This window comes from Mustela nigripes, chromosome 4, assembly GCF_022355385.1.
Source record: "Mustela nigripes isolate SB6536 chromosome 4, MUSNIG.SB6536, whole genome shotgun sequence".
Classification (NCBI taxonomy): domain Eukaryota; kingdom Metazoa; phylum Chordata; class Mammalia; order Carnivora; family Mustelidae; genus Mustela; species Mustela nigripes.
The window spans coordinates 94,004,247-94,023,621 of NC_081560.1; the positions used below are offsets into that span (position 1 = coordinate 94,004,247).

At 47.5% G+C, this 19,375-nt stretch overlaps 1 long non-coding RNA gene across 1 annotated transcript; it reads left to right on the forward strand.

The window, feature by feature from the left end:
- Positions 1 to 545: 545 nt before the first annotated feature.
- LOC132015133 (uncharacterized) lies at positions 546 to 953 on the forward strand. Its single transcript, XR_009403554.1, has 2 exons — positions 546 to 632; positions 749 to 953. It is a non-coding gene; the product is annotated as an uncharacterized LOC132015133 (long non-coding RNA).
- Positions 954 to 19,375: the final 18,422 nt, after the last annotated feature.

The following is a 19,375-nucleotide window of genomic DNA, read 5'->3' on the forward strand; positions in this document are numbered from 1 at the left end:
TGATTGTGAGTCTATTGCTTTTAACTGTTCCCACAGAACTTGGGGATGTGGTGTAGAGTAATAGGACAAGTGAAAATCCACAGAGCCCACTGTCCATGCTGTGACTCAGACAATATGTTTGCATATGCGTTCCCTGGATTATTACAAACTGTAGTTAATTTTCAGAGTTCTGAAAAAGTTTAATTTGACAATTTTTCCAGAGTCCTTGTTGCCTTGACAGAGGAGCAAATCTGCCGAGGTCTTTATTCTATGACTCTGGAAGTGCTCATGAAATAATTTTCTGAGGCTTGCAAAGGAGAGACCTGCCCAAGACATGATAGGTTGGAACAAACATTTAATTATTTGATTTGACTCTCAGAGCTATTCCCAAAAGCCATAATCCCAGCATCCCCTCAACATAAGGTAAGAGCTTTCGATAACATTCAACCTGTATAGAGAGTCAAGTGTCATTTTAGGAAATCTGTTTTTGTTTTTATGAATGAGAATTCTGTACCATTTATTCCATATTCTTACAGTTAGCAACAGGCAGAAGACAGATACTATTTTCTGATATTAAACCCACTCCTCCTTGCCAAGGAGCACATCGTAAGCCTGCAACATTGTGTTAACTTCCATGGCACTCACCACAAAAGGTAACTATATCAGTTGAACCTCATGAATTTGCTTCCTCTGAAACCCAAAACTGATTTAATATTGGCATATTAACATAATTTAAACACTGGCACATAAACGGCATGTTCGCCCACAGGATTTTGTGAAGCCCCTCACTGTTTCCCTTTTAACTGTGTCTGAGGACCATCAACAGTTTCTGACAAGTTACAACCGGTTGATAAAAGTAAAGGAATCCACCATGTGTGAGAGTCTAACAGAAGGAACGCTGGAGGAGAGAAAACGGGACTATGATGGAGAGACTTCAGCTGCTGTAATAAAAAAATAAAGTTTATTCTTATATAGTTCTGGGTCTGTCTTTTACCTTACTTTGGAAATTAAATGTTGGTACACATCATAATGACAAAACAATGTATATATTTTAGGAGAATAAAGTATGAAGGGAGGAAAGATCAGTTATGCAAAGTTCCTTTTAAGGAAACGTGGAAGTAAGTGGACAAAGGACTGAGCCACAGAAACAGAGGATGTGGAAAACAGAACAGAGTTTTAGACAGGGTGCTGTCAACACTGTCAGATGACACGGAGGACAGATATGTTTGGCCTTGACACGAATCCATGATCTTGGCCAATTATCGGTAGGTTGAGTGCACTGCTGAAAGGAGAGCCCAAAGAACGGCTTCGGCAGGTGGTTCTCAGGTCTGTGTGAGAGCCAGGAGCCTTCTGGGTCTTGTGTTAGTAAGAACCTGACGGAGAAGGGGGATGGGAAGAAGTCTGTGGATTCTCCTTTTTCTAGAGTCTTATAATCTTGATAGTCTTTGTTGAACCTCTTGGTTAAAATCCCCCTTAGTTATGGAATCACATCAGTAATTCCTACCCTCCTCGCCACCTTCTTCTTTTGGATCTAGATCATCTCAAAAATTTTATAAAAACTATGAAACCTCACTTCCCCCCATTCACATATCTTTAGACATCTGTGGAATTCAGGATGAAAACCAGTAGCAATAGCAATATCGACAAACCTGTTTACTTGATGGTTTACTTGCTGAATCTGCCTCTTTGAGGCCATTCATCCTTTCTTTGTAGTTGGATAGAATATTACAAGAAAATACTTCTTTTTTAGGTTCAGTACGGTATTTAGATTAGGTATTAGCACTTTCTGTGCCATTCTCTCTGCAGACTTTCACCCTTATTTTGGTTGTCTCTTTACTTCCAAATGTAACTTCATTCTTTGAACTATTAACCCCCATGTTTCTTTGTCCGAAACATTGCCCCTGATTCCCTCATCACGTTCTCTCAGCTCACACTGTGATTTCAGTAACTTTCTCATAAACTCCTGCAGCCCGGATTTACCCCCAGTTTCTCTTTGACGACACATTCGAAAGTATAATGAAATTGTTTATTAAACCAGTATCTCCGTGGTCATGTTTACACTTAGATTTCCACATGAGATATCATTACAATATGGACGGAAATGCCTCATGCTTAATCCAGCACAAATGATTTGTTTTTGTAATGGATCTATCGAGATTAGAAGGTGTTCACACATAGTCCCAGTGGGCCACTATAAATCACTATCAATCATTAGCATATAAAAAATCTCTATAATAAACAGCACTTCAAAAAGTTTAATTCTTAACAATGAGGAACCAGATGTTAACTGAAGGAAGATCAAACTTACTTTTGTAGCCACTAACAAAATCGAGAACATTATCGAAAGTAGGAAAAAATTTCAAACTTAAAACAGATGGGAACATTACAACAGCGTAAATCTTCTGGGAGGGTCCCGAGAGCTCACATTTGCGGTTATTTCCTTACTTTTGTGGTAACCTCCCCACACCAGCCACTACCTTGTATGTTGAATATTTTCAACAAACTTAATCTTCTCCATCATTAACTTACCCTGGGGTACTTCCCTAAAGGCAAAGAGCCTCATGTCTAAAGACATTAGCTATAGTGTTATTTATATTTGCAAAAAACATAGTTTAGTTATATCAGGTTTTAAAATTTCGGTAAACTGGAGAAATGGAATATTACACAGAAGTTGCAATAATGATGAAGACCAGCTAGAATATTGACTGTAAAAAGTGAATTAGAAAGAAATGCTATGGTTAAGTCAAATTTTAAATGTTTAAACATTTAATGGAAAAACATACTGAACTTTCTTTGAATTGAGACATTCCACAGCTTTTCAATAGCAAAAGCTGCCCAGTACTTTCTTCCTTAACGGCCACCGTGTTTGCTGTAGAGCTTTTGTGGCCCTGGGAACCAATGTCAGCTGTCGATATGAAACTGACTATTGCTGGACAAAGAGACAGGTTGTAATCTGACCAGTTGTTATATTCTTTTTTTTTAAAGAGAAGTAAGTCATTGTTATGTCATGCATTTTATTTTTTTGTATTTTTATTTTTCTTACACCCAAGGTGGGTCTTGAACTCACCTCCCTGAGATCAAGAGATATCTGCCCCTCCAACTGAGACAGCCAGGTGCCCCTCGGTCCTTGAATTATAGGAATGTACCTCACGGTGCACTCTCTGTAAAGGGAGAGAACGAAATGGTCATAGACACAAGCCGGTTCAAGCAGGAACGAGAGAGGTGAGACTTTTCATTGCAGACACAGCAGAAGGTAACATAAGGCATCACCTGTGATAAAGCGGCTAACATTTTGTATCATTATTAAAATTCCACAATGAAATCATAATGGCCTGACCCTCTTGGTGCTGAATTGTCTTACACTGACCTATATGAAGCTACAGTAGTTAGAAATAATGAACAATTATTATTAATCATTAAGAAGTCTCTCACTCTGAAGAGCGAAATATAGAAAATTAAGCATATTATTTTTTTAGAAAGACTGGGAGAGACGGTGTGTGCTTGCAGGTGGAGGAGGGGTGGTAGAGGGAGCAAATCTCAAGCTGGCTCTAAGCTCAGCGTGGAGCGCAGCACGGGCCAATCCCACGACCCTTAGATGGGACCCAAGCTGGTTCACGAGTGAATATGACACTTAACCCACGGGCCACCCAGGAGTCCCACTTGCTGTCTTATTTTAACTGCTTGAGCGAGGAAGCCCCAGTGATGACTGGGTATCTCCCGACATTTGCTTAGTTGAATTAAAAGGAAAAAAATCTGAAAAACAAAATATAGATGCAAATGACAATGGAAACACTAAACGGGTTATAAATCTGAGTGTGCCATGCCTGCATCTGAATATTTCATACATTTTACTGAAAAATTTGCAATAACTCATTGGATGTTGTCTTTCTGTCTCTGCGGAAGAAGCCAGTCAAGTCTAACGGGCCTTCCCAGGTAATTCTGTGTCCAGCTTGCAACGCAGAGAAGGGAGGGAAGAAAGCCCCAAGGAGATGCCCTGAGCTCCTTCCAGAGACGGTGATCACAGTAGTCTCCCCTGCAGGCTCCAGGTGCCAGCATCCTGTCCTCCCGCTGTTCAGACAGGGTTCAGACTGGGCACTGAGTCTTCGGACCTCCAGCAGTGCCCTCACCCTCAGGAGGACATGGGGTGCAGGCCACTATCTGGTCGGATGGGATTGTGAGTGCCGCTGGCTGCCAGGGGCATCCCACTCCCTGGACCTGACTGCTCCCCTTTCCAGTGGGACCATGAGCAAGAGGCTCGCAGAGCGCCAACGATCACACCTTATCCTCTCTACCTGTGTTCGTGGCTTCCTTGATGTGTTGGAGCTTCCAGGCTGACCAGGGCTCCGTGTGAGGTCTTTGCAGTTTGAGAGAATGCTAGTGCCACCAGCTCCTGTTGCTGGGAATCTGACCTTGGGGGTGTGTGAGCTCGGAGGGCCAGCTCTGGCTGGACAACTGGATCCCCACCCCCACTGCCGCCCCCGAAAGCTAGCTGGGTCTCGAGGTACCCTGGGCATGGCCTGGAGATGCCCACCTGCATAGGGCTGGGCTGAGCAGGTGAGCAGAAGGGACCCGGGCCTGGGGGAGAAAACTGACTCGTCCCCCCCCCACCCCCCAGCTGCCCAGGATCCCACACTTCAGGTGTGGCTGGAGGTCCAAAAACCTTCTGATTCCATTCACATTTGCTCCAAACTTTGCCACTTTGGGGCACTCCAGGGGATCCCCAAAGTCATTATTTGTTTCCTTTGTTTTAGGTCCATCTTCTATTCTGGCATCAGGAACTCTCCCTCTTAAATTCTAGTCTGATTTTAAATATATTCAAATTAAGATTTCCCTTGTAGAATAAAATAAAAAGCTCATCTGCATATTTAAACTTCTCGACACTCGCACATTATTAAAATAATCTGAGGGAGGATTGCGTGTTTGATCAACTTGCCAGCCAGTGACTCCGAGAATGAGGATGTGACAGACGGCTGCCGAGGACGAAACCACAGGCTTGACCCACCCCCGCCGCCTGTGTCCACTCCGAAGCTGGAGATGCTGAATCCATTCATGTCGACGAATCACAAGAAATCAGCATCAAAGCCCTCTTTTTCTCAGACAGCACTAAAGTCATTCTTTCTTCAATTTTTAGAAGTAGTGGTTCTTCTCAGTTGGATTTTGTTTCAAGGGTATAACGACCTCTGTTAAACTGTCTTCACGGAGGGAAACAGACTATGTAGGACTTCCGCCGAGGGACTTCAGAAAGTGACACTGCTTCTGAATAGTTTAAGAGGAATCGTATACGTGGGAATTTTTTTTTTTTTTTTAATAAACTAACAGGTAACCAAGTGACCCAATGTGCTTTCGTGTCAGGGCTCAAGGAAAATAATTCCAGTAATAATTCCAGTAACCTTAAGTAATGCAAAAGAACTACTATTTACTACTTACTACTTACTTACTATTTACTACTATTTACTATTTACTACTATTTACATACTACTTATGTGCTTGGTCTTGTTTTTAATTTTAGGGCAATAATCTCTCTTAATTCTTTTGAAAATAGATGAGGAATAAGTGCCAGGTGAGTGAAATAAAGTAAGTCACGTAATTCTATTTTTATTTATTTATTTATTTATTTGGAGAGAGAGAGGGCACGTGTAGGGCAGAGGAAAAAGAAGAGAGAAACCCAAGCAGATGCCATGCCCAGCGCAAAGCCCAATGTGGGGCTCGATCTCCCCACCCTGAGATCATAACCTGAGCTGAAATCAAGAGTCAGACGTTCAACAGACTGAGCCACCCAGGCGCCCCACAAGTGACGTATTTAATTACTATTCCACACTCTATGAACTAACAGCAATTACTTTAGATCTCACACGCACTGGATTCGAATGTTCCGTCACCACATGCAGACAATGCAGAGTCTAAAGCCCAGCATCTCACACTCGCAGGGACCTGAGCGCTTCACAGAGCAAGTGGTGATGTCTGGGGACTGGACTGCTGTGTGCTCTGGGCTATTGCAGAAGCCTCCGCTGACCTAACGGCTGGGACTGTTTTGTTCCTGTGTGGACTGATCTAGAGTTCCCATGGCATGCCTGGGAATGACCCAGGATTCCGAGTAGAAGGTTGACTCAGAACGCGGTCGACTGTGCGGGGACGTCGGTGGACGGTCACCCGGCTCCGAAGGTTCGAGCTGTCACTCCTGGATCTTCTCTTCTCCGGGCGGGACCCTGCAGGGCCTCCTGTCCTGCCTGGTTGAGTCTTCTCAGTGGGGAGGCTCTGGCAACTCTTCACTGTCAAGGGCTGACCGTATGCTTTTGAGTGCTGCATTGACTGCCTCCCCAGTGCCAGACAATCTGGACCAAACCAGGAGAGAAGTCGGGAAAATAGAAAATATGAGATGTTGAAGCCATTTATCAATAATTTATGGCATTCATTTATAGGGGACGTAGAGTAATAATCTTCTAGATCTAAAACTCCCTTTTCCAGGTGAAAAAAGAAACTGCCATCAAGAAGGTTGAGGAATGTGCCCGGGGAAGACGACCGTAAGCTCCGGAGCTCTGCGTGGCTCCGCATCCCGTGAACACCCTCCTGAGCAGTGACCACCCCGCATGGCCTTGGAGGGGCTGAGCCCTGGAGGACATCATGTGCCATGAGATCACCTCGGTCCTCCTGCTGACGAGGAGCATTCCCACACGGACCTTTCCAAGCGGAGGCAGGTGGCCGTGACTCGGGACACCTTAGGAGCGTCCATGAGTCAGAGCGTCTGTTCTGGGTTTCTGAGCCAACGCTTAATGGGATCATCTCCTCTTTGATCTATGGGAGTGACCGTTTCAAGCGTGTCTCAGTGCATGTGCAAGTGCTCACTGGACTGGGAAGGGGGCAGGGCCATGTAGGCACGCTCTGAAGCCTGCCTGGGTCGATGTGGGCACCTTGTCTACAGGAGAACCTGGCAAGTGCATATTCCTGCTTAAGCCCTGCGGAATTCAGTCAGTTCTGTGATGTCATCTTGCTGCCTGGATCAGCCTCCTCATGTCTAACCCTCTCCTCTGAACACGGTGTTTCATCCTGCCAGACTGTATGTCGTCACCCTCCCCTCCCCACCTAGACAGAATAAAGCTCGCCCTTAGGAACCCACACCCTGATCCCCAAAACCTACAAAGGGTCTGCATGCATGCCCAGGGACTCTGCAGATGTAATCAAGGTTATGCACCTTCAAACTGGCAGATGATCCCGGATTTTCTGGGCGAGCCTCACCTAGTCCCACAGCCCTCGCAACAGACAAGCGTCGCCGGCTCCCTGGGGAAGAGGAGGAGGAAATGCCCGGCAGAAGGGATGGGTCTGAGATGAGAACACAGCTCTGCCCATTCTCCACCACGGGCTTTGACCCCAAACCACGCGACGCAGGCACAGAGAGGCTGAGAGCAGGTGCCGGCTGACAGCCAACAAGGGAAGGGGGACTCGGTGCCCGGACCACAAGGAACTGTGCTCTGCTCGCATGAGTGAGCCTGGAGGGGGACCCATGTCTGGAGCCTCTGGAAAGCTGTGCCACTGGCCCACACGATAGCACTGGCCAGGGAGACCCCACGCGAAGGCCCCACTGAGCCTAGCGGCCCCGACTCCCCACTTGCAGGGCATGGCGGGAGTGTGTGTAAGCCATGGCGTCTGTCGTGCTTTGTCACAGCAGTGGCGGAAAACAAACCGCTCTGTCCTGCTCACTGCGAGCTCAGGGCTGAGCGTGTGCCATGGCCGCGTGGTGGCCCATTCCTGTGTCTGCGGTTCTGGGCAAGGACCATGGCTCCACAGCGGGAGGGGGCATGGGGCGGGTGTCTTCGGCCCCAGGGCACCTGCGGACTCTGCTCCCTAGAAATCCGGGTACCACGACCACAGTGGGCCCAAGTTCATATTCACGCTAGGTCGTTCTCAAGCCGTGGGAGCCCAGACCCACAACTCCATCCCCCGACCCTGCCCCTCCGCGGCCTCCACGAGGGTTCACCACAAGGTGGCGCAATACATCGGTGCCCAAAACGAGCCCCTCCACCCCCACCCACCCTTAGGAGGCACTGGGGATCTTTGCTGACCTGCCTCGGTTTATCCCTGAGAACTTCCTGGGATGATCACCATCTGGCAGATAAGAAAACTGGGAAATAGGGGCCCTCAGGTGGCTCAGTCATTAAAGCGTCTGCCTTCAGCTCAGGTCATGATCTCAGGGTCCTGGGTTTGAGCCCTGCATCGGGCTCTCTGCTCAGTAGCGAGCCTGCTTCCTCCTCCTCTGACCTTCCCCCTCTCAATCAATTAAATAAATAAATAAATAAATAAAATCTTAAAAAAAAAGAAAAGAAAAGAAAAGAAAACTGGAAAATGAAGAGGCCAAAGAAAGAACATCTGTCAGTGACCAGCGAGAACCCTTCAGACTCTGAGTCCATCCTTTTCCCATGAGACGGAGTTGGAGGAGTCTGAGACATGGGCCCAGGCCAGGTTGCAAGTGTTAACCTTCCCGCCGTCGTGTGGGCTGACAGTTATTCCCCCAGCCCCCCTGGGACAGGTAAAAAGAGTCGCAGGGAGGTGACGTAACCTGCCCAAGACCAAGTGACAAGTGAGGCCATGCCCTGGAAAGGTCTATCCTTGCCGGGCCTAACTGGCTACGGTGCATCCCGGTTCTGGCAACCCGGGGAGCTGCACCGCGACCTCGGCTCCTCCTGCTGAGCCTCCAGCCTGAACTCGCTCTCCGCCGGGGAATCCTTCCAACGGAGTCTGGCTGGCCCTGCCCCATGGCTACAGGGTGCCAGGCAGAGCGAGCGCTGGCTGATCCCTGGGATCCGCGTGTGCCCCCGAGGCGTGTGCTCGGCTCTCTCTGCAGCCCAGAAACAAGGAGTCTTGTCCTACACCACACCGTATGCGGGCAGTTCTGTCCCCAAAGCTTGTTTGCTTCAGATCTTTAGGGGGAGCGGGAATGGGTGGGTTGGGAGGTGCTTAGCAAGATGCAAAATTTAAAAATCAGTACAAACGCGCTGTCCATACAAATAGGTTTACAAGGGCAAGATGGAGCAAAAGTTTGGGAAAGACTGGAGGTCAGGGACAAGATGCACGGCCGCAATGTGGGTGCCCGGGGAGGACAGGCGCCCCACCTTCCCACCGCCCACGGCCCCCAACACGCCTGCCCCCACCATCCCACACAGACGGCAGAGCTGGCGTCCACCTCTCTCCTCTCCCTCTCCCCTCACACCTTTGTTTTCTGCCTTCCCCATTCCCCAGCTGTGTCCGTAAGTCCCCTGAAAGTGCTCATGTCCCACGCAGCTCCATGGCTGAACGGGTTGCTGGGACACAGGCTCGGGGGAGATTACTGTGGACCGCACTTCTTTGTGGGGTCATGCAGCTCACTGGACACACACAGGACCCTAGAGAGACGGGGTGGGATAGGGTGTCAGAGGACACACGAAAGGATTGGCTGGGACGGCGGGCGCCGCCTCTCGTGTCCTCGACTGTCCTCTCCCCCGCAGCCCGACTGCTCAGAGTCCTCCCAGCCAACGTGCGCACGTGCTTAATGAAGAACCAATGCGCTTCACCTTCTTTCTGGATTTAAAAAAGTGGACCTGGGGGTGCCTGGGTGGCTCAGTCGGTTAATCGTCCGACTCCTGGTTTTGGCTCAGGTCATGATCTCAGTGATCTGAGATCTCGATCTCGATCCCTGCGTCAGGCTCTGTGCTCAGCAGGGCACCTGTACTCGTCCCTCTCCCTCTGCCCCTCCTCCCTCTTGTAAATAAAGAAAAAAATCTTTAAAAAAACTGAAACATTGACACTGAGTAGAGGCACATCTGGCTTGAAGAAGTGAGCCCATTCTAGAGATCTCCACCCTTGATGAGACAAGCAAAAGCCTCGGACGCCAACTACTTGGGAACAGGCACATGGGGGTGCCCGAGCTGTCCCCTCTCCCGGCTGGTCTTCCAACGGCCCCGAAGCTCCAGGCCCTTCCTCGGTGGATCTAGGAGAGCAGAGTGTGTACGCGGGAACAGCAGAGCTGGTTTACGGCTGGATGCAGAAAAAAAGTACCTGGAAGACCCAGCATCCGGCCTGCATATCACGTATCACCTATGTTTCCCCAGCCCCTCAGGAGCAGGCTCTGTGTGTGGAGGTCAGAGCCCAGATCAGCTTGGCGGTTGCCCTAAGGTTCTGCACGTTTGTGCAGACCTCAGACATGGGGTGCCGGGTGTCTGGCGGCCCTCCCAGCCCTCCACGCCCGTGACTCGGCACGCACGCCTGGAGCGAGGGGCTGGTGTGCAGTTTCTTCCCCGCACTCTCTCTGACAGGCCAGGAAGGCAGCGACCTTGGCAGGCATGGCATGGGGGCTCAGGCCCACAAGCTCTTCAGCTTGTCAAGCAGGGAAGCAAAATCAACCTCAGAAGCAACCCCTGGCTGTGGTGGAGAGATTAATGTCTTTACAAGACAATAAAGGCAACAGATTACATCTTCCCGCCCTCCAAGCTAGAGGCTCATAAAAGGATTCTTGGATAAGCAGGGAGGCCCAGTGCCTGCGCATCAGATGCAGAAAGCATGCTGGAATGCAGCTCGGAGGCCTGCGCACCTAAAGTAGAAGATTCCCCAGGCCTGGGGTGGGGGGTGGGGAGTGTTGGTTGGGGGAGCCAGGGGCCTCCAACTGCTGATGGCGTCACGGCGTCCTCTCACGGAGGCAGCAGGCAACCGTCACCACCCGCCCTCCGACCCATCTGTGGTTGCCGTGGATTTACACCATCTTGGGGGAAACCCGCTGTGGTCGGGGGCTGGTGGCTGCCATTCCCTGGGCTGCCCCATCAGGGACCGAGCACCAAGGAGTGGGACCCTGGGCCACTTCTCTCTGATGCGTTGGCTTGGGGGGCGGCCCATCTGCCTGAAGAGGTCTTGCTTGGAAATTTCACATCTGTTGGAACCTCTTTCTACTCCGTTCTCTATGGTATCCCAGGCATCAGATGGGCCCCTGTAGGCTCTGTCTCCTCGCCTACACCGGGACCCTCCTCCTTAACCCTTCCCGGGCCTTTTCTCCCCAAATCTCCCACATCCCTGTCGCAGCTTGGCGTCTGCGCCTCACGCCGGCCAGTGCCTGGGTGGCTACCATCCCATGAGCTCCTGTCCGTTCCGTTACTCGGCCCCTCAAGAATACGTAGGAGAATGCAGCTCTGTTAATAAATAGAAAGAAAGTGACAGAGATGAAGAGAACACGACCTGTGCCCTCGCCGACGGTCACAGGGCAAAGTGTGGAAATCACACTGCAGAGCACGTGCTGAGGGAGCCCAGAAGAGGAAGTGACCTTGGGGGGGAGGACGGCCAGAAGAGCATATGGAGCCCTCGATTTTCAGAAATGTTAGGAAAGATCTGGTGAAAATGGTATTTAGGGAGTCATCTTCGCTTCTTCCAAATGGTTAGCCTGCGCTAAAATGCAAGCAAGGGGGACTTGCCCTTTAGGCCGGGCTCGAGGGGCAGTGACCAGATTTACCTTCCTGCCTGGAACAACTTAAGAAAATGAGAGGAAAAAAAAAATGATTTGAAACAACATCGTTCCCGGGTCTCATCTCCAGGAATGAGCTCAGGCACATTTGCCAGATCCCCTGAGCCCCGCAGAAGAAACTAAGAGGCGGAGGACACCAGAGCGCTGGAGATTTTAGGAAATGATATGCCAGAGGAGGGGCGTGCATGGTGGCAGACTGTAGGGGATCTGAGGAGGGTTCTCTCTGCGCCCACTCCGCCCCAGCTGGGCTCAGGGCCATGGGACTGGATGGAGCTCAGAGACAGGGGAGATGCCGAGGGTCAGGAAGAGAGTCTGGGGAGGGAAGGGACGCAGCCTTTCCTGACACTGGCTGACATGGGCCAAGGGGTGCCCGTGCCGACCAGAATGGAAACCAGAATGGAAAATGCTTTACCCGGAACCCTGTTGGGAGCTCAGAAGGGTCTAGCCTCGGCCCTGGGGAGTCATCAGCACTAGGGTGAGGGCTTTGGATATTCAAACTTCTGCCTGTTGTATATTAAAGGTCAGTCTGCAAAGGTTCAGGCTCTTTCCAAGCAACCTAATGAATTCCAGAACAAAGCTCAAGGATATTTAAAGAAATACAGAAATACCCAGCACCAGAAAAGGAAAATTAACAATGTGTGGTATTCAGTCAAACAGTTCCAGGAGAGAAAAGGGGGGGGGGATAGAAAAATCTGGCCAATTTTAGGAACAGAAATCAATCAGTGTAAACCAACTCAGAACTGTCCCAGTTGTTAGGATTATCAGACAAGGAAGTAAAAACAGCTGCTATAACACAGTTTACGCTTTCAAAAACTATAGGAATTACGGAGCAAGTAGAGGAATGGGAAGTATTTTAAGAATCAAGCTTCCGAAGATGAAAATTAATACATCCAGGATGAAAATGCAATGGTGGAATTAATGGTATAGTAAAAATTTCAGGGGGGACGAGACTAGTGAGCTTGGAGACAATAGAAAACACAAAATTTTAAAGTGATTTTTAAAAATCAGCAGAGTCTCTGTAAGCCATGGGACAGACAGCCTGACATGTGTTACTGGAATCTTCGAGTATGATGAGACAGGAAAGATATTTCAGTAAATGATGGACAGATGTTTCTGAGTTTGATGAAAATGGCAAAGTCACGGACTCAAGAAGCTCAATGGATTTCAAGCAGCCAGCGTCTTGGGAGAACCACACCAAAGACGTCCCGGATGATTTGCTGAAAGGTGGGGGGTGGGTTGGGGGAAGGGGGAAGCAGATGAAGGGATTAGGAGGTAAAGCAGCAATAATGACGTCATAGCATGTGCTGATAGATGGCGGCTCCCCTCAGCACGGCGAGCACGGTGTAATGTTGGGGATTGTGGGGGCGGAGTCCCTGCGTTGTGTCTGTGAGACTAGTATGATATTATATGTCTGCTGTGATCAGGAGACCATGTCCCCACCTCCAAACCCTCCTGTTCATGGGGTGTGTGGAGGGAGACCCACAGAAGACACTGCTGCTCCAGGCCCTAGTGCTCACTCTTGTACCAGAACCCAAAGAACGTGCTTGAGAAGCAGAAGGAAGGGGGGGATAGAGGAGCAAGTCGCCCGAGAGAGCAGAGGCGGGTCCTGCTGGACGTGGTCAACACGGGCTGAGCCGTAAGCGCAGTGGGGAGCCATGGACTGGGCTGAGGAGTGGAGGGCCCGTGGGTTGCAGGGGAGCAGTGGTTGTTGTGGGGGGGGTGGGAAACTCAGTTGTGGTTATCACGGTGGTCCCTGCACGCCCGGCCTGTGTGGAGCCGGGGACAGAGGGTCGCCAGCGAGGGTGGTGGTGGGTGCGGAGCAGAGTCAACGGGACCTACCTGCAGGTGCACTAGCTGTGGGCAAGAGGCGTGAGCAGTGGAGCATGACACCAGGGCTTGCCCTGAGCGCCAGGGTGCTGTTTGGAAAGAAGGGAACATGGATTCACCTGCAGACGGTCCCGGGCACTGGGACGGGCATTTACAACCATGAAGCTGTGCGCAGAGATGAGACCCGACACACAGGACGAGACCGTGTGGTGGAAGGCCTTGGACGCCTGGCGTGTTATCCCGAAAGCGAAGGGACCCCTTTCTCGTGGCCGCATGATGTTTTCAGACATTGCCTCTGGGGATGGGCTGGAGGTTAGTTTTAAGAGAAAAGCCTTTGGGGAGGTCTGTAAGTCAGGATGACTAAATCCAAGAGCTGCTTCTTGAATTAAAATCAGCACTAACCTGAGATCAGCATTCCTGGAGCCAAATCTCTTCATTTCGAATGCAAATCCCAAGATGTACTTCCCGGAGGGTAATTATCTCATTACCTATCACCCTGTGCCCAGTCTCCAGCTTCTCCCCTACCCCGCTTGGTCGAGCGTGCAGCTTTTGGCAATCTGGAGAAAGGTATGACTCAGTTGCCCGTCAGCACAGTGTTAGTGGGAGAAAAGCTCACAAAGAAGGACCGGCCTATTGCGGGAGGGGAGCCCTAATTGGTTACTAATTACTGGAACGTCGCGTCTGAAGGAGGGAAGGTGCAAAGCCGCCTTCCAAGGCTCCAGGTAATTAGCCAGCTTGGTTGAGTGGCCGCGTAATGGCCCGAGGAGAAAGTGTCAGAGAAGAAAGGAGGCTTTCAGCCTCCTTCTAAGATCTCCCTGTGGCTTCTACACAATAGCCTTCTGGTTTTCAAGCCCGAAGGATGGGGTGGAGTTGGGATAAAGGGGGGGGGGTCCCCTCCACATTGCCGTCCAAAGGGGGAGTCACAGAGGGAGCCCGGATGGTCCCCTGATGGCAGGGATAAAGGACAGCAAAGAAAGGAAAGGAATGGAGAGATCTGAGCCCTCCACTTGCCTTCTCAGAAACATCCCAGGTGACCTTTCCAGAACACAAATGCAAGCCTGCCCGCACTCTGAAACTCTGCATGCCTTGTCCTGGGAGGCCAAGATCCATAATGGTCTCCTGCCGTGGCTGGACCTCTGTCTTTGCTCAGGGCGGGGCTGGCTGGGCTGGGCAGGGTGGGGGTCCTTGCCTGGCCCTTCACCTGCCCCCCGCAAGGCCGCCAGAACTGTCGTCTGGCTGCAGCTTCCCCTCCTCTGCTCTCAGCTCTCCCTCTTTCAAGCTACTTTCTCAACTCAAATGCGTCCTGTTCACGAACATCTCTCATTCCTACCGAACGTTCGTTACAACAAAAGCACACGTAGCGATGCTCTAGCTTCACTGTACCTACAACCACAGATAATTCAGGTTTTCTGAGTTTTTTTTTATTTTTTTACCAAATGCCATTGTTTTCCTCTCCCCTGATCCCATCCGGGACACCATGTTATATTCAGGTGTTGTCTCCTTGGGCTCCTCTTGGCTAGGACAGTTTCTCAGACGTCCCTCGTTTTGGATGACCTTGATGGTTTTCACAAGCACAGCCGGGAGTTTTGTAGGATGACCCTCTACTGGAACTTGTCTGTGTGTCCCTCAGTTAGACTGGGATAACTAATGGTTGTTAAGGTGGGAGACCCCAGATGTGAAGAGATGTTTTCTTCACATGCTATTAAGGGGATGTTATGCCAACATCGCCAACACGTCAGTGTTACCATTGACCTTGGCCAGTAGGCTTTAGAAGATGCTCCTTCTCCTCCCTTTCCAGGCTGAGCTCTTTGGAAGGAAATCACTGGGCACAGAACACACGTAGGAGTGGAGGGGCATTCTCTCTCCTTGAATGCACAAAATCTACATTAAGTTACTTACGGTTTTTCTGCATGGGACGTTTGTGTCTTCTCCCCAGTCACGTATACATGCGTGTATGCCTCAAATATCAGTATGGACACATGGACGTTGTTCTTACACTTTCGCTTATAATTCTGTATTGCTTTTTTAAAAATTGGTTGTTCAGGCATCAGCCATGACTGCTTTTCTCAGGTAGGTTTTCTGTCCCTTTGACATACATCATTACGGGTCTTTTAGGTGTTTTGTTTGTGGGTTTGTTTTCAGCCCTTCCTTGTTTTCTGGCACTATGAGACAGGAGCAGCAGGCTCATCTTGTACCTTTCCTACCCCGGTCTGAGAATGAGCCACGTCTCCAGGAAGCCCTGGCTCCTTGAGTTGGAGACCAGCATTGGAGGCTAAGATCTCAGCAGTAGGTGTGTTCGTTGGTGGTGACACATCATTTTGGCTGAAAATGCAAGGAAGGAGTTGAATGCATACTAACCCACGAATACACCTATCTGTAAACACATCTGTGTTTCCGTCTGTATCTACATTGATCTGAAACGAGTTCACAATGCGTCTCCAGTTCTGAACCATGCGGTCATCCAGCCTGCTCCTCTCACTTTTCTGTAAACTCTCTTCTCTAACCGTAAGAAACCTGCGCATTTCCTTCCCGTCCTGTATACCTGGATGGGGTGTCACGCTGGGAACCATTCCCCCAGGAGACAAAATTACCAATTACAGGACAGTGCTTAGAAACCCTCCCTGGCTTTAGTCTCACAGACTTCATTTCCAAAGTTAGGTCGGCACCTCTTCCTCTCCTCTTCAAGTGAGGTCGTTCTACCTGTAGAATAATGGGGTTGTGTTGTCACAGTCTGTATGCCAGCCACTCATCTCCAGCGACCTCTTTACACTTGCTCACTTCAATGTTAAGTATGTGGGCTGGAACGACCGATGTGTCCACAGAACCCACTGTGACAGTGTCATGGTCATGCCACCACCCTGGGGAACATATCGTACTTCATCAGTTTGGCATCCTTACTGTCCCCACCCCCCAAAGTCCCTGGGAAGCACTGACTTTTTCATTACTACTAAAATTTGCATTATCCAGAATGTCACATAATTGACATTTTACAGTGTAGCTTTTTCAAACTGGCCTAGAAATATGCACTCAAGGTTCCTTCCCATCTTTTTATGGCTTACTACCTTGTTTCTCTTTAGCGCTGGATAATGTTCTGTTATCTGGGTGGACCACAGTGCACTTACACATTCACCTATTGGAAGATATCTTGGTTGGGTAAAGAAGATGCGGAATGTATACACAATGGAATACTACGCAGCTGTCAAAAGAAATGAAGTCTTGCCATTTGCAACGATGTGGTTGGAACTAGAGGGTATTATGCTGAGTGAAAGATAATGATTGTATGATTTCACTGCTATGTGGAATTAAAGAAACAAAACAGAGGAGCAGAGGGAAAGGAAGGGAAAATAAAACAAGATAAAACCAGAGAGGGAGACAAGCATAAGAGGCTGTTAATCACAGGACACAAACTGAGGGCTGCTGGAGGGGAGGCAGGTGGGGGCTGGGGTCACTGGGTGATGGACATTAGGGAGAGCATGTGATGGAATGAGCGCTGGGTGTTGTAGCAATTGATGAATCACTGACCTCTACCTCTGAAACTAATCACACACTATATGTTAATTAATTGAATTTAAATTAAAAATAAATAAATAAAAGATATCTTGTAGCTTCCAAGTTTTGGTGTTTATGAATGGAGCTGTTATAAATATCCAGGTGGAGGTCTTTGTGGGGATAAAAGTTCCAGTTTACTTGGCTGAATACCAAGAGGCACAATCACCAGATCATATGAGAAGAGTACACTTAGCCTTGTAAGAAAATTCCAAACCATCTTGCAAAGTGGCTACACTGTTTCGCATCCCTATGGGCCGTGGATGAGAGTCTCTGTTGCTCCACATCTCATGGACGTTAGGTTTTGTCAGCATTCTGGATTTTGGCCATTGTAATAGCTGTGTAATGGCATCTCATTTTTGTTTTAAATTTCAGTTCTCTAATGACAACTAATGTTACACATCTTCTCATATGCTACTTGCCATCTTTCTATCCTTTTTGGTGAGGTATCTGTTAAGGTCTTTTGCTTGTTTTTTTTAATTAGGTTGATTTTTTTTTTTCTTACTGCTGAATTTTAAGTGTCTTTTGAGTGTGGTGGAAACAAGCCCTTTAAGCTCTACGGGGTTGTTTTGGGGTTTTGAGTGATCTCGGGAGACATTATCAGTGACTGATTCAGTTTCTTTAGTGAATATAGACCTATACATATTATTTATTTCTTTTTGTATGATTTTGGTAGTTTGTAGCTCTTAAGGAATTAGTCTGTTTCATCTTAGTTGTTAAATCTGTGGGCACAAAGTTGACTCAAAGTGTTCCTGTGTTATCCTTTTAACATGCATGGGATATATTAGTATATACAGTGTATAATTAGTATTTAGTTGGCAATCTTGTCTCCTCTCTAAGATGAGGTTAGCCTGGACGGAGTAGTGTCAGTGTTATTGATCTCTGTAATGATTCAGTGTTTGATTCTGTTGGTTATCTCTATTATTTCCCTATTTCAGCTTCATTAATTTCTTCTTGTTTTACTTAGTTGCCAGTTTTCTTATTTCTTAAAAGAAAATGCTTGATTCATTCATTCTCGATATTTCCTAATTGAAACACAATTAATTACAAGTTACATAGGCTTGGACACATCTGATGGATTTGGATCCACCCAATTTTTTTTACTTTCTATTTCAAAATAGTTTTTAATTTCAGATTTGTGTTCCCCATTGATTCCAAAACTTTTATTTTTTCTTATTATTTACATGTGTTTTGGGAAACACTCTCATAAACCACCTGGTAACAAATAGTAGCCACTTTCAAAAAGAAGCTTCAAAAGTAGTCACAGCTGGTGTCTAGCACAGTATCTTCTACACCAGGAGTGCTCAATACATTTGATGAGCAGCCAGGAGGCTCATAACTCAGTGCTAAGTTCCAAGAATAATGTTACCGTGTGTGTGTGTGTGTGTGTGTGTGTGTGTGTACGTATGAGACTTGGTACCTTACAGAATGAGAGTGTATATGTTACTTTTATTCTGGTGAACATTAATAATATTTTCCCTATCTTTTGTTCAAACAGCACTTGGATAAATAACAAAAAGTTGCTTAGATGTAGGTCATCTTCTTTGCTGTGATGTAGTTTACTAGAAATCAAAATACAGTAAGAAAACTGGCAACTAAGTAAAACAAAAGAATGTAGTGAGTGTGAAATACTTAAAAAATAGTTACGCTATGTTAAAACCAGCCAGATAAAGTGTCTATCGATGAAACAAAAATCTAGCTCTATCAGAGTAAATATATTAAGACTCATGCAAAACCTAATTATGAAAAATAAAACAAAATATATGAGTATGTAATTGTCCTTTTAAAAGGTTCATGAAAAATTCAAGACAGTAAAAATTTGAATATAATATCATATGTCATTTTATGCCCCAAATTGAAAATCTACATACAACTGATACATCTTGACAACATAAACAGATAAAATTGAGCAAGGAAAAATGAAGAGAGAGAACATTTGGATAGATGAATAAAATAAAATGGACAAAAATTTGTCATTAAAAATGTCCAAGCCCAGATGTTCTACCCTGTGTTTCAGTAACCTATCCTTCTTGTGTTATTCATAAAATTCCCTAACATGGAGGATGTTTGAAAAAGTCCAGACTTAGTTTACAAAGCAGGACTACGCATGGTTTATGACCACAGAGCATGATAAGAGAGAGGAGAATGTGGGAGGGGAAGGACAGAAAAGACGCGGGCCAGGGAGAAAGGAAGGGAAATTATTTGGTCACTTTCATTATGAACCCAGAAGCCAGATTCTCAAGATACGCACAACAGTGCTCATAATGGAACTTCGCATAATGGATAGAAATAAGAAAATAAACAAATTCGGTATCTTTTTTGCAAACAAGTTTAAAATATTTGGCAAATGAGATATTTTGACGTTATGGTGCATCCATATAATAGATAAGAAGCCATTAAATGGGATTTGCTATTATCTGTGCTGTGCTCTCAAGCATGACAACGATCTTCTACTTGAAAAAGGCAAGTTGAAGACCAGTATGTACGTAAGATGATCACAGTGTTGCTAAGGACAATAGCACAGGGAGGAACGTGTTTATTTTCTCT